We start from the raw sequence: 25,877 nt of genomic DNA on the forward strand, positions 1-25,877 counted from the left end.
TCAATGCTCAGACCTTATATATATATATATCGCCGCATATGTTCCCCGCCAATGTGACCCGCCAATCCAATCATCGACTATCGCTAGTCGGCATTGTCATGTGCCCACCTTAAGCCTCTCCCCTCTGCCTGGCCGATATGCGATTTGCTGCTTAGATCTGGGTCGTTGATCAGCCAGATCTAACAACGGCTATACAATGCCCAGTTTAGGCCTGCGGTAATGCTTTTTCATGGTTTTAGAGTGTTTTGAGTCTCCCGATAGTGAATTTCTACCCTTCAAAGGGCTTTCCTCTTGCATCGATTTTGATCATTAGATGATCTTTGAGCCAAGATTGAAAATGTCAAGTGCATTAATGGATCCATTGGCATGTTTCTAAGCAAATTTGGAGACTTCAAGAGCCTACATGGATCCATTTGTGGGCCTTTTTTCCAACAAGGCTAATAGTGTGAACAATCAAAGGATGCATAGGTGACCATGCAAACACACACTCTCATGACTCGATGACGAAACAACTCAAACCATCCAGACACACATGTTCAACATGACTGACCGACTATGCAAGTGACAAGCGTGACACTTGCGATTGATCATTCATTGATCGAGATGACCCTTGCGTGATAGTGAATGTGACTCCATGTGAGAGTGCGACAGATGCTCTCATAGCAAACACAACAAGCACATACGAAGCGAAGACTTTGAGCATAACCAAAACATGGTCACAAGCATGACTTAGACACCAACATGTAGAAACTTGAATGAAATGAACAAGCAAGGCGGATGCAAGGACTCACACGAGCTCATGGAGTGAACCTGAGTGTGTGCAGTCATCAAGTGAAACTCTCAAGGGAGGCTCTGAAATTGGGTGCAGGCCAAAATTTTGGAGGGTGGTTGTAGCCGCTACAACACTTGGCGACACACTGGTAGAACTCCAGCTTCTCTGTTTCAGTTCATTGCTAGCATAGGGCCTTGGTCTTTCGGGGAGTATTGAATCACTGTGTGGGTTACTTCAGCTTCCCCACTTACCCCATGGACATACATGGTCCACCCTTTGACAACTCAATCAAACACAATCAAAAGTTTAGCTTGATTTCAATGTTTCGAATTTGGGAAGGGTAGTTTAGCTCGTGACTTGAATATTTTCAGAGTATAAATTTTCATCTTTGGTGTTGCTCCACTGCTAGCAGGCCTAGACAGTACCCCGACAGAGTCATGCTGGAACACACACATTGCTCTACTGCCAGCGAGCCTGGATAGTACCCCGGTGGAGTTTCATGCTTCACCTCTCTGTGCAGGAAGCCTTTCTCTTCTTTCGCCTTTGTATTTTTCAAGAGGAATATGCGTAGGCACTTATTTATTTTTGGGGCAGAAGAGTGATCCCGACTTATTGAGAGCAGAAGAGGTTGTTCTTTCAGAGAAGCATGTAAGACCTTTGACATAGGTTTGCTCATTTAGATTTTCCCCTTCTTTGTTTCTACTAGTTGGATGAGCTTGAACACAGAGAAGAAGGCTGAGTATAAGAATGGGGATTCCCAGTGTGGACATAGGTTCATGGTTGGACAAAGAATTCCCTTGCAGATGGTTCATATTTTCCTTCAAGACTTCATCAGCCGAAGGTTATAACCAAGCACAGAGAAGACAGACACAAGACTGGCCAAGTGCTGCAATGTCACAAGTCTCTTCAAATTTCAGCCACATATTCTATTCAAAATCCAGAACGTAGTAGTTGGTAGCACTTATTTCCAAAAACAAAAATAGTAATATACCAAGCAAACAAAACAAATGTAAACAAAAATAGTAAGAAAATCAAACAAAGTGAAAACAACAACAAGCAAGCAAAGCAACCAAGTCAACAAGCAAACAATCATGCAAACCAGAAAGCAAAGACAAGTGAAAAAGAAAACACTACTCCTACTCCTACGTTAAATGGTCGGGGTTATGTGAAATGAAATTTCCAATGAAGCCACTGTAGGTGTACTCAACGTGCAGTCACAAAGATACGAGCGATTAAAACAAATAAAAAATAGTGTGCAACAAAAAATGAAAAAACTTGAAAAACTTGCACACGAGAGAGAAGGTATCGCTTGTGGGAAAAAGTATGTGTCACAACCACCCAACACACATGCTTACCTCTTCCATGACTACCATTTTTCAACAAATCTTGGAGGCCTCTTGCAAGTGTGTTTTTTTCTGCACCAAGTTTCTCAGCGAGTGCAAGGAAGGACTGAAGCTTGTTACTTGCAACATGACTCGCCAAGTAAGATTGTTCCAGCCATTCAATGATTGGATCATAAAATTCATGATGGTTGTTTTGAAATATTCGTGATATTTGAGTAGATGGATTCCTGATTTGAGAGAGAGGATCACGATGGGAATCTGATACAGATAGATATATCTAGTCATTCTCATCAATCATTTCAAGAGAGTGAGGGCCTTCCATAGCCATGAGTGCAAGCCGAAGTGCCTCACTTGCTTGACAAAAGTTTAAGAAGAAAGATGTTACATGGTGAAGATCATAGTGCGTGAAGCGACTGTCATTGGATGTATTGTTGGGAAAATGATAAACTACATGACAACCACCCAAGATAGAAGAGAAATCAGGCCAGTGGGTCGACATTCTAGATTTCGAGTTTGACATGAATAAATGAACCTTTTGAACAATTGTACAAACAATCCAAGTTTTTTGTGTGCTAGGCATGATAGGACACCCACCTGCAACTGGTGAAAAAGTTGGCAAGCATCATGGTCATCACAAAAATCTAGAAAGGATGCCAACACTGTGAATGTGTGAAACTAGTTGGGGTGTGGTGAAATGAGAGTAACTTGATTCGCGCGATAGGTTGTGTGCTCATCATCACACAGGGAGATTGCTGGTGTGATGAGTGGGCAGATTTGACGTGAAAAATTTGAAAAAAGACCAAGGAGTTGATTACGAGAGAGAACATATGATAAGTGTGATTCTGGATAGAGATGATCAACTTCATTGTCCCATGATTGGATGAGGGATGGACACTCCCAACCCGAACTGGATGTAAGAGAGGTGCATGAAGACAAACATGTTGTAACGGCCATGTGGATTTGATCATTAGCAAAAATTGAAATATCATACCCCGAACAGTAAATATTATTTACACGGGGATCCACGTCGAGTGCAACCATGTAGATAGACAGATTGTGCGTGAGAAACGAGATCTGATTTGGTTTGAAGGGCTTACCAGAGTCACGAGGTCCTAACATAACCATCAATGGATGTTGAAGTGCCTCGACTCCTGGCATGTCCCGAAACTTTCTAGAATTGAAAAATTGCATTTTGGGATGTGAACCAGATCATGCATGGCTTGAGGATGCATGTTGTTACTGATTTCAAAAATTATTTTAGGATGAAAACCATCTCTGTCACAAGCTTCATTAAAAATTTTAGCAAGCTGACTCGATGAGCTGTCTTCATGTAACACACAAGATGATGATGGGTGGGAAGAGTCCTATGTGTTGAAACTATTTTCATCATGGAAAACCTCATTGCCTTGGGTCGATCGAGGAGATAACTCAGAAGATGAAGAAGAAAGAGAATTCAGAGTGTCTCTGATGCATGTTGATGCACTGTGAACGATAGGACACACAGGAAAGTGAGGTGCAAAGGAAGCTTTGATATGGATGTCTACTTTGACCGGTGCACATTCCAGATATGAGTTAGAGTGTACATGAGATGAAAATAGATCATATGATGTGCTTGGGTGTTCATCACAACATAGGGAGCACGGGAGTGATGACAACCCAAGACTGGAGGTTGATCGAAAGAATTGATCATGCATGATGTTTCAACAAGATTCATGGATCGAGGATTGATCAAGAATGAAAGTTCAATGTTTTGAGAGGATTTGATTATGTCTTCACCATCCTACTCTTCCACCTGCATGATGAGACTTCCTTGCACATGACTGCAACTTGAGCCAACAACTCGAGAATCAAGAGCGTGCACGCAGCTAGCTTGTGAAGTAGATCGCTTAAGTGAGTCATGGTGTAAGGAGTCATGGCTTGTAGATGATGGAGGATGGTAGAGATGTAGATTAAACTCAAGACTTAGGTTAGGAACGGTGATGTCCTCTTATGGAATGGAGGGATGATTTTTCACCATAGGCTTTCCTAACCATTTTGGAATCTCCTCCGTTGGGGTAGGAGACAGTTGAGCAGATGGATTGGGAACATGCTGCGCAGATTTCTTAGATTTGCAACCACTACGAGGGGGCACCCTCTTCAAGACATGAGGTGTCTCATGATCCTCCAGAGTTGAGGAAGAAGGGAAATCAAGAGGTTCAAATTTTTGGGAGACATGAACCAAGCATTTCATCTCTTGGCTCATGAAGTCAAGGTCCACATACTGCGTAGAAATTTCATGACATAGGTGAAGGAAGCGGGTAGCAAAGTACTCAACTGATTCGCCAGGCTTCATTCTTAAATGAGAGATTCTTTCATAGACATCTTGGTGGTCACACTCATCGAAGGTTTGATGGAGCGCCTTGAATAAAGTGAGAAGGAATGGACTAAAGCAGGTGGCAGGGTATGACACCACCAATTAGCATGACCTTTAAGGGTGAGGAAGAAGAGTACACAAACAAGCTCATCACTATCGATTTCATGAGATTCACAGAAATGAAGAAAATTAGAAATGTGCTTGGTTACGGATGTTCTGTCCTCACCGTCAAACTTTAACAAGGACAAGTGATTGAGAAGCTCATCGGGGATTGATAACTGATTAAGGGAGAAATGAGAGAAACACCCCAGGAGCACAAATTGTGTATTATTCATTGGGTAAGAGATTCAACCCAGATGTATGGGCTCAACTTGTCATCTGGCCCTCCTTCTAGCACCAAAATGTTGACGGTGCTGGATTCGCCAACATCAGGGGATCACCTCGGTATGAAGTCCCAACTAGACCTCACATCGTTTGGTGTGGGAGTCCCATCCAGTACAATGGCCCAGTTGCCATTATCTTAAGGATTTGCCTCAACTCTTGCTTGTCAGCACAGGAGAGTGGTTTGCTTTGTCTTTGAGAAGTGAGGTTTGCGTGCCTGGTGAGTGTAAGTGTCACTTGTGTCAATGGTTCTTTCACTGTCGAGGGAGAGGGTGAGAGTGAGTCCCAGGTTGATTGGGAGCAGTCCCAACACTACTATGAACACACAACTCAATAGGAAATACATAGCTTGTGATGGAGTAGTCCACACGGATGCAGAAGTCACAACACATAAGGGAAGAGAACACGTATAACACTTAGCAGATTAGTCCACATGAGTGCAAAGGTAGTTTACAACAAGTTTCATGTGAAAGGTCTGTCTGATGTCAGGGAGAGTAGTCTGCACAGGTGAGACAACATTAACAACATATACAACACATTCCCATGAACAGGATATGCATTACGACAAGTGAAATAGTTAAAACGTAGAAAAAAGGTTAAAGCAACATGCATCACAAGTGTTAAAGGTTAGTCTTACAACAATTACATGTGTGAAAATGTGATGGCCTAGCAGCAGGCTTCTGAATTAAGCGAAAGTTCCAAGACACATCGTTACACCATACATCACTAACCTTGAGTGCGGGGTGTTGGAGGCACTGCTTACTCCTCAAAGAAAATATTATAGACTCTCTTGGCTATGTGGGAGGAGTTGAGGTGAAAAGTCCCTTGCATGTACAAATGAGGGGGTATTTATAGCCAAGGGTGAAAACTGATCCTTGTGGCTGTTCGACTACCCTCATGACTATTTGACTTCCATGAATTTTTGACTTTACATGACTCTTTGTACAACAAGTGGGTCTCTTGGACTTCCACATTACATCACATTGATTGACAACATAACCCATAGTGGAGATGTGGGTGACATGACTCATGACATGATAGTGCTGGTACATTCGTGCTCCTGCCGGAGTGCATGTCGAGCTACAGTGCTATTGGTTGATGGATGTCTTCATGGTGTATCACAACCTCACCTCTGCATGGAAAAGTGTGCAGAGTCTTCGATGGTCTTAGTTTCGCTTGATGATGCTTAGGCATGTTGCTCGTTTCTTGCATATTGGAAGGCTTGACTGGCTCATCTGTTCGCGAAAGGTGCATGTTCGTCCATTCGTGAGCACATCTTGCATGTTTACTCGTCCATCCGTCCATGAACATATCTTTTCATGATCATCTGTTTGCGAGCACATCTCTTCACATGCATCGTTCGTTCGTCCATTGGTGAACTTGTCCTTTTGCATGTGCTCCATTAATTCATCCCATTCGTCATGTTTCCATGTTTGTTGGTGTACCTATACCTGCAGTCACTCATGACGAGATGACATCAAATCCAAAACCTGCTAGTCTACCATGATACATGATCATTTCAGATGCAGGTGACTGGGAGGGGCAGCAAGGTTGTGAAGCAGGATGTTGGCTCTGGGCACTGCTGATGAAAACTGTGCAAGAGTCATTGAGTGACGAAGATGGGTAATCTAAGTCGACAGTGACTATCTACGAGGTCTGGCTCGACTGGAAGGCAAAATTGCGCAAATTTTGGGAGGGATATCCCGGGATGCAGGAAGCAAGGTAGGAAAGATCTGCGTAGTTTTCAGAATGAGTGGGATGCCGGGGTTGGAAGGCCAAATTTGTGCAATTTTTTGGAGGAACAGGCTGGGCTACAAGGAGGGTCAGCAGGGAGAGATTGCGCAATTTTTGGGAGGAACTGCCCAAGAGCCTGGTAGCCAAAACTGCACAATTCCCAGAGGGAATTAGTTGTTGGCTTCTGGGGTCACTGGTAGCCAAAACTACACAATTCCCAAAGGGAACTGACAATTGGCTACTTGGTAATTGGCAGGAGAAACTACGTAATTCGTGGAGGGAACTGGCAGTCTGCTGCCAAGAGCTACTGGTAGAGGAAACTGCAATGAGGTTGGTAGGCTGGACTGCTGATCATATCAGCGCAATTTATGATTTGAGAAAACTGTTGGGTAGCAAAAGTCCTGCTCATGAAAACTATGCAATTTCATGGATGACCAGCCGGTCGACTGCTGGGATGACTGACTCGGAAAATTATGCAATTTTATGAGAGAGACAGGGACATGCACTTGGTGTCTGTCCGGCTTGTCTGTGCAATTTCCTCAGTCAACTGAGCAAGTAAGGTCAGTGGCCTCTGCACAATTTTTGAGGGGAGTCAGTCCCAGGTTGACTATCGGGTCTGACTGTTCGGGTGGTCAGTGTGAAAGTGGATTTAAGTGCTTGCGGGCAACACAACTTGAAAATACTTGATTGATGCTTTTGCGCTATTTTAGTTGACAGTCGATCGAGTCGATGGCGGGGTGATGGTTCGACTATCAGAGGGGAGTCTGGTTGTCAAAACTTCAGAAAAAATGACTAAGTGTGTGAATGATCAAAAGATACATAGGTGATCATGCAAACTTACACTCTCATGACTCGACGATGAAACGACTCAAACCATCCAGACACACATGTTCAACATGATTGACCGACGGTGCAAGTGACAAGCGCGACACTCGCGATTGATCTTTCATTGATTGAGACGACACTTGCATGATAATGAATGTGACTCCATGTGTGAGTGTGACAAATGATTTCATAGCAAACACAACAAGCACATACAAAGCAAAGACTTTGAGCATAACCAGAACATGGTCGCAAGCATGACTTAGACACCAGCATGTAGAAACTTGAATGAAATGAACAAGAAAGGCGGATGCAAGGACTCACACGAGCTCATGGAGTGAACCCAAGTGTGTGCAGTCATCAAGTGAAACTCTCAAGGGAGGCTCCGAAATTGGGTGCAGGCCAAAATTTTGGAGGGTGGTTGTAGCCACTACAACGAGGCTCTTACTCTAAATGGTCTAAGGTCTAATTTAGACTTCATATCAGGGAGACCCCCTTACTATTGGCGGCATCCAACACTGCTAACAAAATCCATTACCTTTGCTATCCATAACGTAATCTCTAATTGCCCTTCTTGCAATCAGAGCACTAGAAAATCCATCCTCTGAAAATGCCAGTTAGTACTGAATTTATCAAGATCTTTAGTGATACATGAAAAATTAAAGATGTGGCATTGTATTCAACTCTTTCCACAAAAGTACTTGCTTTGATTCCATTCAAGTAGGTCTCAAGATATTCTACTGCAACAACTCTGGCACCCCAAGCTTCTTCATATCCACACTTGAAAAATATAATCAACAACTTCGTCCAATTATCGTGCAACACTTGAAGAATCAGGATACAAACACATGTAGGTCCTTCGAACAATCTAGCAATGATATGCATAATTTCAGATGAAACAACGAAGTTGTCCAATTGGGATTCTCCCTCAATCATCCTCTACTCTTCATATTCATCAAAATCAAATAATACAATATGGATTACAAATAATACAATGATGCAATCCAGATAAGAGTAAATGGCTTAATAATTTTTAAGAATAAATAAAGGCGTAACCACCACAATATAATGAGGGTTAGGAAATATTTAATGAGTAATAGGTATAAAGAAGTTACAACATAAAATACCAACCAACACTTAGATATCACCCAGTAAATGTAAGAAAAATATACTTTTTTTATGCACAAGAGTGAAATATAATTGCAGAAACCAAGAATAAGAGATATTCATGAGCTTCACAAGATGAAATAAAGACAACCTTGTTGCTATCCACAAATTCTAGATTTTAATTATGACAAAAATATGCAGAAAATGCAATTTTGGAGTGAAGAAAATATTTCAGACTCGTGCCATATGGAGTTCCCTCATGAAACATCCGTTAAGCTAGTTAAAACTTCAACCTCATTCAATGCTTTCTTTGTATATGCATATATGTATATTAGATACCAATTTTTTCCCCACTTATATGCATAGTGTACATCACTTTGGACCCTTTGTATTTCTTTTTTAGAGATTATCCCAAGTTAAAGATTTGTTATTTAGCAATAACTACATCAATATATGGGATTTTCTAGGGCTTTGGAGTTCCCTCATGAAACATCCTTAATCTAGTCAAAACTTCAACCTCATTCCACACTTTATTTATATATGAATAGAGCATGATTAGATGACAATTTGTTTCCCCACTAATATTACATAGTGTATCACTTTGGACCCTTTGTTTTTTAGAGATTATCCCAAGTTAAAGCTTTTTTATTTAGCAATAACTACATCAACATATGAGATTTCACAGGGATTTTGAAACTCTAGATTTTTTTCCACCACTACATTTGCGTCAACCTTTCATCCTGATATGATAATGCCTTAAATCCATCTTTGGTGTATAAAATCCCCAAGGATTCAAAGACTAGATTAATATATCCTCTTAATTTATTTTGACATGACTAGCCTTAAATTTAGCGATCATTTTTTTCCTTTTGACCCCATCCTTCCCTTTGAGACCTAGCTCCCAATTAATTCCATGCATTGATTTAAACATGAGGTGATTCTAGTTTTTTTTATTGGTGGAAGGGTGGGGGTGTGGGGGTAATTGTTTTGGGTTTTTTTTTTTTTTCCGTGGTGGTTGGAGGTTTAAGGTTCATGAATTTGAGAGTGGGGTTCTTCTATTTATTTTTATGTTGCATTGATTTAACATGAATTTTTCTTGTTTATTTTTATGATCCCTTGATTATTTACTTGATTTTATGATACATTTATCTAAAGATATAAGAAAACCTATATTCAATATCATAAAAATAATTCTAGCAAGACTATTCTTGTAAAAAACAATGTGCTAAGCACACTTTATCTGCACAACTTTGCTAGAATGGTTCCTAAAACATTAAAGACACAAGAAATCATATTGTAAATTTCTTAAGGTATGATTCTAATAAGGATATTCATGTACAAAATAATGGATGTACTTCATCACTCAAATGGTTTTAGAAGTATTAGTACAAGTTATATTTAACCTTTCTAAACTTTTCAAAATTTGAAGGAATTCCACTTATTATATCTTAAAAAATGTTTATAGCAAGGGATATTTGTTAGTTCCAAAGGAATATTCCTTGCAATATTAGTTCCTAATATACCTAAAGATTGAGCTTGGTGATACTTCCATATGGTCAAAGAAACCTCCTACCAAATCTAGATGATCACACAAGGACGATATGGCTGGCCATAGCTCTATGGAATAACTATGTGAAGTTATTGTATTACATTGACATGTTTATGTAAAACAATAACTTCACATAACAGTTGCATGACATGTTTATGTCACCCTTAGGCTCCATACATTCTAATGGGAAAGTTACCAATAAGAAATTTCAACTTATATTGAAAATAATCATTTTCCATATTAACTATATATTTTGGCATTGTAGAAGAGAAGCGATTATACATCAATTTTAAGATTTTTAGATTTGAAAGAATATGCATTCTTATTATTATTATTATTATTTTGAGGAAAAAAAACCATAGTTTCATTTATAAATTAAACAAAATTACATTTTTCATAAACACATCCAAGTGTACATTTAAAAGGATCTGGGTAGATCCTTTTAGTGGCTAAAACAACAAGTTGTCCAACATAAAAGAGCATAATTACATCATTAGACCACAAGGGTCAATAACAATCCAGAAAAATGGAGGTAACAATTTTTACATTCCATCAAAAAATACTTGAGAATACATCCCATGAGGCTTCCAAGAGAGCTATATATGGATTGCCAACAATATATGATATAATAAGGAAAGAAATAGAAAACCAAAAAATATATAATAGGGAAATTCTCATCCATGAAATGTCTATGGTATAAATGGAAATGTTCATCCTTCCAAACTTCCTCAATGGACTATAGCGCCCTATCAAGCTGAAGGTTTTCCTTATAAATCCTATCTGCTTCCCTGTTGCACTCCCTATAAATGTGAATGCAAGAAAAATATATATAAGTAAGATTGATCCTCTAAAAATCCTCCCAAATGTGTGAAAGATGAAGACTGCAACATTTTTGAATCTCATTAACCTGGTTAATGACCATAAAAGAATCACAAAACACTTGAAGTTGATCACATCCATTTTCTCTAGCAAAAGCCAATAAACAATGAAAAGATAACAATTCAGCCAAATTGTTTGTATCCCTCCCAAAACCCATCCTGGATTTGAAAAAATGTTGTTCAGATAAATGTAAGATGAAACCACCACTACTTTTGAGATATTCTCCCTGCTCAGCCCCATTTAAGTAACCCTAGAGGAAATATTTGTCAAGTTCCTTCGAGATCACTAGTATTTCCAAGGAGTAGCAAAGGCTTGGGGAAATGAGAAAAAAATAGCCAAAACTTTAGAAACCACTCGATCTGAAAAGGAATATTTATTTTGAAAAAATTCTTTATTTCGGGCTAGCTAGACACCCCAAAAAATGGTCAGGGGTATGGATATAAATGGTTTGGTATTCTTGTTGTGAACCCATAACCTCCACTTCTCCTCAAAACTAGGTCCTTGCCGCACACCGTCTTGGCCTAAAATAGAACTACACATATTCCAAACCTAATAAAGGAGTATGAGAATTAAAAACATAAATGTTTAATAGATTCACTAGAAAACTTATATAAGGAACACCAACCGAGGCCAATCTTATGACACTTCTGCAAGTAATCCTAAGTGAGTACTTTCTTAGCTAGTAGGAACCACATGAAGAGTCAATATTTTGATGAGCACTTTATTTACATACTCCTTTCCACCCCCACTCTCCTTCCGCTTCAGTAGTAGTCAAATTTAGAAGAAGCTACCCCAACTTCGGAGTATAAATTACCATTAAGGAGTGATCCCATACTAGCTCATCATAATTATGGGTAAGTATGATTTGTGCTACAACAAGTGCATCTAAATAACAATTCCAAATTTCATTGATTCCTAATCAATCTACAAGGCTTTAACTGATAACCAACCTTGTTTCCATATAGGAGTATATGTTGGTTATCAATATGGGAAAGCAGTGAGATACTTATGTCTTTGTGCTGATATATGAGCTCTTGAGGAAGTTGGTAGCTTAACCCACTACCTTGCGAAGGGCCTTATCCCAATCAAACCTTCAAACCATTTCCAAAATTCCATGCAAACTCGAGGCAATAAGGTCAAAGGAGTTAAGAACAACTTTCAAAATGAATGAAATATTAATGCATGTCTTATCCCTTAGCTATATCTAATATTATATGGAGAAAGGATGAATGTAATTCTAGTAAACCACCAAAGTCCACATGTTGTGGGTGGACAAAAGTCTCCTTCCAAATTTTGTTTTTAGGGATTTTGAGAACATAAAATAATTTTGAGACCCCAATCACCAAAAATTTTAGGTACAATAATACATTCCCATTTAACCCAAGGGAGAACAAAATGTTCTAGAGTTCCATCCTACAAAAATTTGAAACAGATTCTTCTAGGTTTTTCTAAGGCTCCCTGTGGGATCCATGTTGCTGACATCCAAAACACAGGAATGGACTCCAACACTGATTTGACCAGAAATAACCTCCATTCTCTTTAAAACCACCTTCAGCTCCATCCTTTTAATATTTTCTCTAGGTTTGCCATCAACCAAGACCAATTGGCTCCAAGGGTTAACTCAACTGTTTGAGTTCCTATCATTAAAGCGCCTTGATAATGGGATGTCATGGGGTCAATTATTGGTAATACTCTTAGGTTAGGATCTGCTAATGATCCAATGGAAAGTGATCCCTTCGAGTGGATTTTCCCATATAGTTTCTAAGGATGTAGAGGCCAACAATCTTCGATGTCCGTGAATCACACATAAAAAAGAAGAAAACCAATATTCGTTCTTGTAGTTATTAGGTTTCAAATGAAAACCCAAGTATTTTAAACCTGCTTCCAAATATAACAATTGAAAAGGGAACACATTCCTGAGATTCCACATTTCACAACCTTCCAGGTTTTGAGCAGAGATAGAATATTTCTAGTCATTTACAACCATACTTCTGGCTTTCCAAACAAGTCAATAATCTAAGATAATTTTGCAACATCTCTAATACAACCATTATAGATAATTAGAATATAGAAAACAAACAATAAACGAGTGATTAAAAGAGTGTTAGCAATAACTAAACCCTGTAAATCACCTATATCTTTAACATACTCCGATAAATGACTGAGACCTTCAACTACCAATAGGAACAATAAGGGAGACACGGGGTATCCTTATCTCCTCTATGAAGATGGAAACATGGGGAGGCTAACCTGTTTATCAAAACTGTAAAACATATCGAAAAAATGCAACTCACGATCCAATTAGTAAAATCAATACCAAAACCCAAGCGAGTCAAAAGGAGTCTAATATACATCTAGCTCAAACGATCATAGGATTTCAAAAGATCAATTTTAATTACAACTCCTTTTAATCTAAGAGTCTTGACACTATGAAGATCTTCTTGGGCCACCCATATGGCTTCACGAATCCATCTCCCTTCAAGAAAAACAATTGTTATTTTGATATATATTTTGACAAAACATGCTTTAATCTTCTAGCAATTTCCTTGGATATGACCTTATAGATACAATTCTAGAGAGAAATGGGATGAAAGTCATCAAAAGAGGTAGGATTGTCCACTTTGGGAATAAGGGCTATGAAAGTAGAGTTGAAGGCTACCAATAATCTACCTTCCCTTCTTGATGCATTTACAACTCCTAACATATCCTTACTAATAAGCAAAAGAACCCCTCATAAAACTCGATTCCAATCTACCGGGACCCGAGCTTTTGTATTTCTGAAAGTTGGCTAAAACAACCTTCAATTCCTCTTCAAAATATCCTCCACCAAAGCTTTACTGTCTTCTTCACCCACAAACTTGGGAAATAATTGGGCGACCCTAATGACTTCAGGGATACTAGCCCTTACAGGCTCCTTAAATAAATTTTGAAAATGATCTCGACCTGAAAAAGCGAGGCCTTCAAAATTGGAGACCCTTATACCTTCCCCATATTGAAGATTTCAAATTAAATTGCAAAACTCCCTTCCATTAGCATAAGTTTGGAAGAATTTTGTATTCTTATATCCTCCTTTAATCTATATGGCTCCACTTTTCATTCTTCAAGAAGCTTCTTGTGCCTCAAGAATGGCATTCTTGCATTAGAGAAATTTTGAGGTAAAAAATGGGCCTCAAAACAAAAATGTACAACCAAAATCAACTTTATAAGAAAAAATAGGATTCTAGATGATGATGTCAACCATAGGGGATGATTCACCATTTTGGCAGTAAAAAATTAAAAAGATTAAAAAAAAACTACTTTTTCAACTCGTATTTTCAACTTCTATCCCTACGATTTTACTCAAATTTCAAGCGGGAGCAACCTTTGGATGCATAATTTAATTCCTCATTCAAGGATTACCCATGTTGCATGCTTTCTATGGACTCCGCTACACAAAAAAAGAGAAATACATGAATAGTGTGATTGCAATCACGTTTTTCATGTATTTCTCATTTTTCGTGTAACAACGTCCATCAAAAGTATGCAACATGGGTACTCATTGGATGAGAAATTAAATTATGCATCCATTGAGTTCTCCCGCTCTAAATTTGAATAAAACTGTAGGGAGATAAGTTGAAAATATGAGTTGAAAAAGTAGTTTTTCTTTTTTGCCTCTAAAATTTGATGACATAATCTAATCTTATTTTATTATTTCCACTATTATTTTATGATATGCCTTAGGAGGCCCATTTTAGACCTCAATTTTTTTTCTAATGCGATATTCCAAATGAACCAAGGTTTTTCTAGAATCCACATTCAGAAAACCCCCTTCCCTAGAATGAGAGATATCAATAATCTCCCTTTCTATGTCAAGAAATTCCTCCTTCTCTCTTACATTTGTTCTTAGCCCAGTCCATATCCATACACTTGACCCTCTTTAGGTTCTCTTTAGAATATTGAGTAGTTGAAGATCCATTAATTGGATCATAAGGTATCGAACCTTCATTGAATAATTTTATAAACTCCATCTTTTATCCAAGTAAAGTTTAATTTAAATGGATTACTGTTAGATGATCCAAAAATACAATATTATCATAGGTTATAAAATTAGAATAAAATAATTATTAATTTAATATATTAAATTAATAATTATTATTCTAGAATGTTTAATTATTTAGAATTAGTATTTTGTTGTAACTAGATATGACTCTCCAAATGTGTTGTATCTTAGGCTCTATTTTAGGAGATTTGTTAGCTAGTTGATTTGAATAGCATTTATTGTAAATGGACACTTGTTATTTAATAAGTGATCCATAATTCGAGGTAGTTAGGACATGGAGCTTATAAATATCTCATTGCAAGAGTGTTTGGATGTTCGGGTGTAAACTCTTGCAAAATCAAATTAAGTAATTATTTTTTCTGATTAATAAAATTACGTGTCTGAGGACACTTCTGCCATTATTGTGGTATCAGAGCTCCAGTAATGTTGTAGTGGATGTGAAGAGGAGATTCCAGCTCTACAAGTTTTTGGAAAACTCCATTGAATTGACCAGTGAATGATTGGTATGAAAATTGTTCAGTTTTTTTGTTCAAAACAACGAATTTTTATTATTTTATTGATTTTAGATTTTTAAATCTGAAAATCAATTTTTTGTATTATTATCAGAAATTGTTGTGTCTTGAATCTCATTACACTGACATTGAGGGGCCACTACCGCACCTGACTATTCTGGACACCAAAGCCTTCGTATTCTTCACCTGCCCCATGATATTCTTCTAGCCTTCCGCTTCCTCTCCATAGGTAAAACCAGCCCCCGTAGACAAAATATTCAGACCAGGGATTGATTTGCTTTATATGACCACGAGACATCCATTTTCCCAGGCATCTTCTTTGGTTCGATTTCAGACACCACATACCCATTTTCAACATTCTGTGAAACCCAAGCGATTTCCTGTCATTGTTTACATTGATCTGCAAGATTTACATGCGCTTTCTAATTAAACCGAAATGCCAATAACTATTTAGTTAGATTGATGTCTACAACACCACAACATTATGTAGTACTGTATCAGATTGACGAAATCTGATTTCAACTAACAGGATAAGGATATTAAGGCAACTCATTGATTTTGTTATTGTTTTAACCTCCATGAGTTGGGTATCAGAGAGCACACCGGATTGCCATCATAGCGTGGGTACCGAGAAAGACAAGCACACATTTGTGACATTCAAACCGGGAGGGTCGCTATACCACCCAGAAAGGGCTTCAGATCCATTGTGGGGATCTCTGAAAGCGCCTCGAGTTGTGTTGGAGCGCCAACAGTCCCACTGAATTATCGACCCCTTTTACATGTTCTCACACCTCTCATAAATCGTGCCAATGCATCAAACAATGAAACATGAACTTTGCAAGGATCCGAAAACCATGATAAGCTAGTATCCCTCCCTTGCAGATGAATGATGTGGATAAAATGATGACGTATCACCCATGTTGCAGTGACACATGGAAGTTGTAATAATTATTATTGAATGTTGATTTGATCGAAACTGTTTGATATTGGTTGTGATTTGTGGTGCTATGTGGAAGAGGGAGTTCCACCCGGAGTTGACATAATTTATGTGTATTCGCCTGATGTTTACGCGTTTGAAGAAGACTTGCAAACACTGATGCAACAACGCTTTGTTATTTTCTCTAAATTTTTTTATTCTTTTATAATAGTTTCCTTCTCCGATAAATTTAAATCCTGCGCTCCTCTCATCAGTCATTGACGACTCCGCACATACGTCAAGGGGAATTTAGTGTGCCAGTTGCTTATTGCTGTGCAATATTTGGTGCCCAGCGAATTGCTTATTTTGTGCAAAAGAGCCCTTCATTCTCATCGGCAATGCCATGATGCCCACGCTGTAATTTGCTCCGTTTCTCTTCCTCCAAACTTGATGATCAGCCAGCCAGCGTGAGAGCCAGCCTACCAGCAAGAAGCCAATAGAAGCCAACCTAAGCCAGCAAGAAGCTAGCCTGAGCTAACTAGCAGCCAGCGTGGCAGACAACCTGAAACAAAAATTCAGCCTCTTAAAGCATTTTTTATTTGAAAGTTTATAGCTGAATTGAAGTTTGAAGAAATGAGAAATATTTTTTAATTTTGTAATGTTAATGGAGTGATAAGGATTTTTTCCGTTGTTTGTAATTTTGTGAATTTTGTGGAGAAATAAGGAATATTGTATTTTGGAGTAATAAGGGGATTTCAATTGTAATTTTTGAAGGGATAAGTGTAACTCAAAGTAATTTTACTTTGAGGGGGGGGGGGTAAATTTTTTTTTACCAAGTTTTGCAAGAGCATCATTGTAAAAGTCAAATTTTGAAAGTTACCTTGTAATTTTTTGAGAAATTGACTAGAGCCAAGTGCAAAGCTCAGTCATTTTTCTCCTGCTTCAATGACTATACGAGGGTCAAGGCCAAGCCCTGATAGATCGTGTTTTTTGCGTGGTGTGTTGTGTTGTCCATCTTGTCATTTCTGTTCTGATTCTTGGTGCGAAGCTTCAACGCTACAATGTCTAAGTTGATTAATTTGTTTTCTGATTCCGACAAACTTGAAGGCACAAAATCTTATAAAACATGGCATTGTCTCATCAAAAGCACTCTCATTTACAATGAATTATGGTAGGGTATATGTGATGGAGATGTTAAGCCGAATAAACCCACAGATGCAGCTGCATTAGCAAAATGGGAAGTTAAGAATGCCAAAGCCTTAGCTCTTATTAAATCCTCTGTGAATGATGAAATGTATGTCCATATAGAAAATGCTACAGATGCATGGTCTGCTTTGAAAAATTTTAAAGACCTCTTTGATACTTAGCCTAAATCAAAGAAAGTTGATCTACAATTAAAATTGTTACAACAAAAATTGATTGAAGGAGGTGATGTTCTTGAATATATCTTATGACTTAAGAATATTAGGCAGGAAATCATTAATGCTGGTTTTCCAGCAATAGATGATAGTTTTATGGTAACAATTGTAATTGCTGGACTTCCTTCTTCCTACATGCATTTTTTGGAGACTCTACAATTAACTGGGAAATTAGAGAAACTAAAGTTTGATGAGCTTTGTGAAATGTTGACACAACATGATAAAACCTTTGGGAAGAAGAAGAAAGTTGGTGAAGATGTTTTTCTCACAGAGGCCAACACTAGTAAATCATCAGCAGACAGTTCTCGAGGTAGAGGCAGAGGCAATCAGAATCAAGCAGCACAAAGTCGAGGTCGAAGCCAAAGTAGAGGAAACAACTTTAACAGAGGCAACAGTTCAGGAAGGAATAATTTTCAAGGTAGAGGAAACAACCAAGGAAGAGGCAATTTTCAAGGACAAGGAAACAATAATCAAGGTAGAGGACAATCTCAACATAGAAGTCAAAGCAGAGGCAGAGGACAATCTTCAGGAAGAGGAAGAGACTTAAGTCAAATTGTGTGTCAAAGATGTAACAAAGTTGGCCATTACGCTGAAGATTGTCGAACTTCACTTAATAAAATTCCCATGTTTCAGCAGCATTCAACGCAATTTGCAAATGATCAAGATGATGATAACTCAAAATATGTTTTTACTTCCTCACCACCATCACAACTTTCATCCCATCTTAGAAGTGACTATGAAGATGCCTGGATCTTAGATTCAGGGGCAACTCAGCACATGACTTTTCGACGTGACTTTTTTTGGAATTTTCAAGATTGCCAACTTAATGCCATTTTTCTTGCTGATGATACAAAACATACTCCTTATGAAAAAGGAGCAGTTAAAGTTTTTTTCCCTGGCATTGGAGAAAAAATGATTTCCAATGTATGGTATGTACCAAGTTTTAAGAAAAATTTACTCTCTTTAGTCACGATTCGACAAGCAGGACATCAGGTGATTATGGAAGATGGTTTAGTCAAGATTAATTCAGTCAAACAAAGTTTGAAAACTGTCATGACAGGTTATGAAGATGGAAAACTGTCACGGATGAAAGGGACAGTTATTCCAAGGCATTCTGATTTTGCAAGGGCAGTGAGTACAAGTATTTCACTTGTAAGACTATGGCATGTAAGATATGGACATTTAAATTTTGAGAGTCTTTCTCAATTGCAGAAACAACGAATGGTTAAATGACTTCCCACTTTCAAAAGGGAAAATGCAAAATGTGAAGCTTGCATTTATGGCAAACAAAGTCGAGAAAGTTTTCCAACAAGTTCATGGCATGCAAACAGGTGGCTACAACTAGTTCATAGTGATGTTTGTGGACCACTACAAACTTCCTTTGGTGGATGCAAATATTTCTTACTATTCATTGATGATTTCAGCAGAATGACTTGGGTTTACTTCTTGAAGAACAAGTCAGAAGCATTTGATAAGTTTAAAATTTTTCGCCAACTTGTTGAAAATGAAGTCAAAGAAAAGATAGGTACTCTCAGGACAGATAATGGGGGAGAATTCACTTCAAATGAATTCAAAACTTATTGCAGTGAAAATGGCATAAGACGACATCTTACTAATGTTTACACTCCACAGCAAAATGGAGTAGTCGAAAGAATGAATCGCACCTTGTTAGGAATGGTGAGATCCATGTTAACTTTCAAGAGGTTAAGTCCAACATATTGGGCAGAAGCAATACATACAACTGTCTACTTAAGAAACAGATCTCCAACTACTTCTTTAGACGAAATCACACCTTATGAAGCTTGGCTTGGTTTCAAACCTCGAGTTAAACATCTTAGAGTTTTTGGTTCAGTATGTTATGCCTTAGTTCCAAAAGAAAAACGAACTAAGCTTGACTCAAGAAGTTTAAAATGCACAATGATTGGCTATTCTGATGAGAAGAAAGGGTACCATCTTTTGACCAATGGAAAATTCATTGTGAGTAGGGATGTCATTTTTGATGAAACTGAGAGTAAGAGTGCTGAAGAAATTGAAAATCTTCTTAACAAGTTAGAAACTAAGGGAAGTAAAAGAAATGGAAAAATGCAAAGTCAACCAACTTCACCAAATTGGTATGAACTTGATTTTCCTTCCTTTGAAGATGAGTCATCCAGTTAATCTACATCAACAACAACATCTGGGTCTTCTAGAAGTTCATCCGCATCTCCAAGTAGCAACAGTTATTCTGACAATGATTCTCCACACTCTTCACCTGAACGAAGAACATCAGTTTATATTAATCCTCTTTACAATGATGGAGATTTTACAGAAGCGCAAACAAGTGAGCACCAACTACCGAAATGGGCAGTTCAACTTTTGAAAGATGTAAAGCCTGATGAGCAGAATAAAATGGGCACCAGAAGGGCACATAGAAGTGAAGGCAATTTTGCCTTGATAGCAAATGATTTTACTAAACCTTCCACATACAAAGAAGCAGTAAAACATAAAGAATGGCAACAGGCTATGGTTGAAGAATATCAAGTAGTAATTGATAACAACACTTGGAAACTTGTTGATTGTCCATCAAATGTTAAACCCATAGGATGCAAATGGGTTTACAGAATTAAGTATAATCAAAAGGGAGAACTTGAAAAGTATAAAGCGCGACTTGTCGCCAAAGGTTTTGCGCAGCAGGAAGGCATTGATTATGAGGAAATTTTTTCTCCTACAGCTAAATGGAACACCACTCGATTAACACTTGCATTGGTTGCCTAGAAAGGATGGAAATTTCATCAAATGGATGTGAAAAGTGCTTTTCTCAATTGGGATTTACAGGAGGAAGTGTATATCACCCAACCGCTCGGTTTTGAAGTTGAAGGACAAGAACATAAAGTCTAAAAATTGATCAAGGCTTTATATGGATTAAAACAAGCTCCCTGTGCTTGGTAGGCAAAGATGGATGAATACCTTAAGAAAGTTGGTTTTCAACGAAGTGAATCTGATGATACTTTGTATGTGCGACAACAGGGAAAATATCTGGTAATTATTGTTATGTATGTAGATTATTTGATCATTACTGGCAACCATGATATCATATTGCATGTTGAGAATGCAACATGATGATGGAGCTTAGTGGAAAGGAGTCGCTTTCACTAAGTGGGCCCGTAGGAAAATTATGGCGCAAAGTCTATTTTTAGACTATGTCTATTTTTAGACATATGGATCATGGTCTATGAGTTGCAATATGATGTTTATGGATGATTGGTCATGTTGGGAAAAATAGATGGACTTCTATTTCTGGTTCACAGCGGTGTGATCAAAGTCTATTTTTAGACTGCCAGGCTAAAAATAGAAAAGTCAAATATTATTGTCTCATAATAATATTTAGACTATAAACATTATCTTATTCTCTTGGAGCACTACAGTTTGAGCTACAGATGTGGCACATGCAGCTATCAGAAGGAAATACACTTTTCTTTGTGGGTCAGTTGAGCTATTGCATGCGGGACATCAGTTAGAACTCATGCATGTGAGTTTTGTGGAGTTGGATGTGGAGTTGATGGAGTTGTGTTCAGTTTGACCTAGTTAAACTAGTTGTAATTAGTCTAACTCCAAATAGACTAGTGATGAGTGATGTGAATTAATTGATTAAATTAATTCACTAATTATTAACTCATAATGCAACTGAAGAATACATCAGTTAACTCAGTGCATGTACAGTTCAGTGGAGACAGGTGTTAGAGGTTGAGATTGCTATCAGTTGTGACTATAGTTGTGCATGAGATCTTGCACAATCAATGGATTGACTATGCCCATGAGGATTGCGCAGTATATGCCCAGTGATATATCCAGTGCTCACGTGATTTTCAGTGTGAGTGATTTTCACTTGGTATTGTGCAATAGAGGCAAGCAAAACAGCGGAGGAGATTTGAACCTATGACTTGTTCGGATCTGAGCTAGTTTTGTGTGTAACAGGTGGAGATAGTGCTGGATACTTGTGAGGAGTATTGTACTATGTATTGTTACATGTTCTCAATCATTAATATACAGATAGTGTGGGGTTTTCAGCTGTAAGCTTTCCCCGGGTTACATACTGTGTTAATGTGTGCATGCGATTGATGTTTCATTGTTTTTAATGCTGCTAAATTGATGATCAGCGTAGAGGAGGTTATGTATTATGCATGTATTCCGCAATAGTGTATAATCAGGATAATCTCTATGAATAAGTGTTTATTATTCAAAATTTCTACATTGCACAGGTAAAAAAGGAGTTACATGCCGGTTTTAAGATGACATATTTAGGATTACTTCATTACTATCTTGGAGTTGAAGTCTTCCAACGTCCACATCATATTTTCATTTCTTAGAGTAAGTATGCAGCAGAGGTTCTTCAGCGATTTGGCATGCAGGATTGCAAGCTCGTTCTCACCCCCATGGAGCAAAACTTGAAACTTTCAAAATTTGAAGGGGGGGAAAAGATGGACAGTACAACTTACAAACAGTTGATTGGTAGCTTGATTTATTTGACAAATACTCCTCCTGATCTATCTTATGCAGTCAATATTCTTTCACGTTTTATGCAGGAACCACGAGACAACCACTGGAATGCAACCAAAAGAGTTCTTTGATATATCCAAGGAACAAAAGACTTTGGTCTTCTTTATACAAAGACTAAAAATTTTGTACTTGGTGGATATTCTGATGCCGACTTTGTTGGAAGTATTGATGATGGAGCATCAACATCAGGTTATTTAATGAACATGGGGTCAGCAGTAGTATCTTGGAGTTGTAAGAAACAGGCTACAGTGGCCACTTCTTCAGTAGAAGCAGAGTACATTTCAACATGGGAAGCAGCATGTGAAATTGTTTGGTTGTGCAGAATTTTGTAGGACTTGGGCGTTTCTTAGATAGAAGCTACATCATTATTCATTGACAGCCAGTCAACCATCAAACTTGCCAAGAACCCAGTTTTTCATTCAAAGACAAAGCATGTGGACACCAAGTATCATCATATCAGATCTCTTATTGCCAAAGATGTCCTCAAGCCAGTTTATTGTCCTTCCGAAGATCAGATCTCCGACATTTTCATGAAACCACTTGGCAGAATAAAATTTACTAAGTTCAGGGATGAACTTGGTATCTGTTGTAATGTATCTTTGGATCATGGGGGGAATGTTAGATGATCCAAAAATACAATCTTATCATAGGTTATAAAATTAGAATAAAATAATTATTAATTTAAGATATTAAATTAATCATTATTATTCTAGAATGTTTAATTATTTAGAATTAGTATTTTGTTGTAACTAGATATGACTCTCCAAATGTGTTGTATCTTAGGCTCTATTTTAGGAGATTTGTTAGCTAGTTGATTTGAATAGCATTTATTGTAAATGGACACTTGTTATTTAATGAACGATCCATAATTAGAGGTAGTTAGGACATGGAGCTTATAAATAGCTCATTGCAAGAGTGTTTGGATGTTCAGGTGTTTTAGGGGTATGATATTTAAGTTCTAATAGAATAGGTGAGTGATTTTACTCTCCCCTCAAGCGTACCCACTATCGAAGGTTAATGAAGCATTGTATTGACACTTCTGCAACCAAAAATATATCAATCCCTTTTTCAATTTGAGCTTCCCTAATACGATGGTTTCTCTAAGAGGGTTTAAGCTTTACAGGCTCTGCATCTAAAATTATTTTTTCCACAAACTTACTAATAAAGAAATTAGAATAGATATCTACTCTAGCCTTGGGCCCCCATGACTCAACAACACCCAGAAGAAGTTCAATCTCCCCACAATAATCAAATTCAACTTCCAATGCCTTCAACTCAAAAATGTTTTTCAAGAAATCCGCTCTACCTTCACAAGTCCCATAGAGATTTATTCATGTAAAAGGAGCCCCAAGCTTCGAAGAGAAAGATTTGCTTCCAATCCAAGAACTAATACTCCATAAATGATGAACAATAACTTTTCAAATTTCCCAACCAATAGAAAGGCCCCCAAAATGGCCATGAGCATCCAAGGCAATAAAACAAAAACATGCAAACAAAGAATAATATTTTTGAGACTACTTCCTCTACTCCCAAGGTTTCCTGGAGAAATGTAATATTCGGCCACTCAACCATAACCAACCTGCTATGTGCAAGTATTTTTGAGGAACTTTCCAAACCTATATAATTTAAAGACAACATTTTCATTAGGAAACCATACCTTGGGTGTTCATAGCTCTAGGCATCCCAGTAATGGATAATTGTCTACCTACAACCATCTCTTCCTTGGATTTATCTTTGGCTTTAGACAAAGTTGATTTCCTCCCATGTGATTTGTAACTAAGAGAGGAGAGCACAATTTGTCCTAGGACTCCTAACTAACCTTCAATAAGGGGAAAAATTATTGATATTGTAATTTATAAAGGATATCTCCTGCTTCATGTTCCGTAGAATAACCAAAAGATATAAAGGTTCTTGGAGAGGAAATGACCATTGGCGTGGAGGGGAAAAGGAAATTGATCTGGTAAAAAATACCCCTAGAGACTAGATGTGATACTATAGGACCTAGACCCTCAAAAGAAAGACCCCGATAATTTCCAAAATCGAAAAAGAATTTGCAAGTAAAGTAAGGTTAAGAAGGGAAGAATGAAAACCTTGAGAATTTGTATTTGAGGTTGACATCCCACTAGTTGTTAGACGAGATATCCAGTCTATAGGAAGTTGATCCTAAGAGTGTGACCCTACATCCATATTACTTGATCCTAACAGATCCTCCAACATTTTTTCTTCCCCTTAGATCCCACTTCCCAGTCCTTTGATCTCAACCCCAGATCTGATAGAGGATGCACCTTCAAATGTTCCTTGACTCCCCCTTTAGCCAATTTATTTTTAAAGGGGATATGGCAATGGCTAACATTGTGTATATAATTGTGACAACACTTACATTAGATTATAACCCTTTCATAATAAATCCCTTGAAGACACTCAAACCGTCTGCCAATGTTGATGGTTTCATGAAGACCATTTCACAAGTCTAGGGTCACAAGGATTCTAGCCATAAACATGTCCTTGTACTCTTGGAAAGAATAATCAACATCCTGGAAAATATTGACATTATTTTCAAGGTCTCTGAAACTCTTTTTGTTCCACATATATGGGAGGGTAAGCTAGGAAGTTGAACCAAAATGGGAACCATGTCAAGCCACTCTCAGCTTGCATCAAAGAGTGAGGTCCAAAATTTTAACATTATAGGAGTTGAATCAATGGATCAAACTGATTTGGAGATTTGTTCAGCCTCCTCACAGGAGCCAAAATTTATCTGAATCCAACCTTTTTCCAAAATGAAAATGTTGGGAGGGTTTTTTATACCTTTGGAGTTATCTCAACCCTAAGCCACTCTTGTAAGGCGTTGATGTTGAATTTACACCCTTTGGCTCTTCCACCTAGATACTTCTCCACAACAAACTTCTCTTCTTCCATTTTCACATCATCCCCTAAGCTGAGTTTGTAAACTGTAAGGATTTTCGCACACTTCAAAACCCTATCCTTCTTTGATTTGAGCCTATATCTAGACATTCGTTTTGTAGGTAAGTGAGAGTCTTCTTCACCACCACCTTCCATAGCTTGTTTTCTACTTCTTTAGGCCCTACCAATTGATCACCTTTGTTATGTTCCTCGAGAAATGTCTTCAAAAAAATACTTGAGGCCAGTTGAAAGGCTTTCACCACCTATTCTGCCTCTGAAACTTGTCTAGAGGTCAACGAGTGAAATCCTCCTTCCATGGACAAAAATGGGAAGGCCATCTCTCCCATAGAAAATACCAGATGGTCTTCACACCTAGAATCTAGAATCCCATCCAGAAGTTCCCCTTATGTAGAAGAAATAAACCCTCGATGGAAATGGGGTTCCAAAAAATTAAAACCTGACGCCTCCTCTGATCTCGAAACACCACCATTGACTTGGGGAGGGGTAAAACCCTAAGTAACATGTGGTAAAAAACTGGTGAAATTTTACCCATGACTGCAAATCACTTGGCTAGAAGACCAGGGCTCCTCTACTATATGCCCTCCTGATGTAACC

This window comes from Pinus tabuliformis, chromosome 7 (genome assembly GCF_031772625.1).
Source record: "Pinus tabuliformis cultivar Carrire ecotype Pingquan chromosome 7, CPIR1, whole genome shotgun sequence".
In the NCBI taxonomy this organism is placed as follows: Eukaryota; Viridiplantae; Streptophyta; class Pinopsida; order Pinales; family Pinaceae; genus Pinus; species Pinus tabuliformis.